Source organism: Arachis ipaensis, chromosome B06 (assembly GCF_000816755.2).
Source record: "Arachis ipaensis cultivar K30076 chromosome B06, Araip1.1, whole genome shotgun sequence".
Taxonomy (NCBI): Eukaryota; Viridiplantae; Streptophyta; class Magnoliopsida; order Fabales; family Fabaceae; genus Arachis; species Arachis ipaensis.
This window is the reverse complement of record NC_029790.2, coordinates 133,181,816-133,182,795: the sequence shown is the minus strand read 5'-3', so window position 1 is coordinate 133,182,795 and position 980 is coordinate 133,181,816.

Below are 980 nucleotides of genomic sequence, written 5' to 3'. Positions count from 1 at the left end.
TAGTAATAATAAGATTGGAGAAGGGAAAAAATAGAGATTTTATAAATAGAAAAAATAAAGTTCATATAAATGTTAGGATGAATAATTCATAGCTCCGTTTTGTGTATATGATACTACTTTTTTTTTCTTAAAAATTAAGTTATAAATGCTGCTGAAAACAAAGTAATATATACCAAGTTACACAAACGCTAAATCTCATTCACTCATTCTAAACTTCACAAACCCTAATTAAATATCTAATAATTCACTCATTCACAGCCCCCAACACCTTATTCTGATTTATTTCTCAACTATTATTGCCTGTAGCATAGGAATTTGAGTGAAATGATTTCATTTCTTAAAGGTTTAGCATTTTAAGGAATTTGAGTAAATGGGTTTGTGAGACTTTGCATACATTTTACTCTTTTTTTTTATTGTGTCTCTTCTGTTCCCCTCTTGAAATAATTTAAATCAATTTTGTGATAATCAGATACGATTCTAATTTGATTTTTGTATTGATATATGTTTATTGTGTAGGAAATTCACTTAGAAATGGACAATACCATGTATAAATGTGGTGGTACAAGAATAAGAAGAAGAAATCCTGTGGAAGCAATGTATATATTTATTGTGTTTTTTTTTTTTTATAAATAATTGTATATTTTTGTGAGTAAAATTATTTCAAAAATTTAAGTTGTTAATATAAGAAGAGGAGGTATATGATTAGTTATATATAACGCAACGTTGACTAATTTTTTTTTATTTAATATTAACTGGTAACTATAGACTATAGTTATTGGTAAATAAAAAATGATAATTTAGTGTACCAAATATTATATTGTATTAAAAAGTTATCGTATACCGTCAAATATTTTTATTAATTAACTCATATATTATAGTTATCTAATAATGTTTATATTAACGTGTCAAATGATCAGTCTCAGCTCTTGAAAGAGAAATAATTTGTGATATATAAGAATGTGTGTTAGAGCATTTTTAGT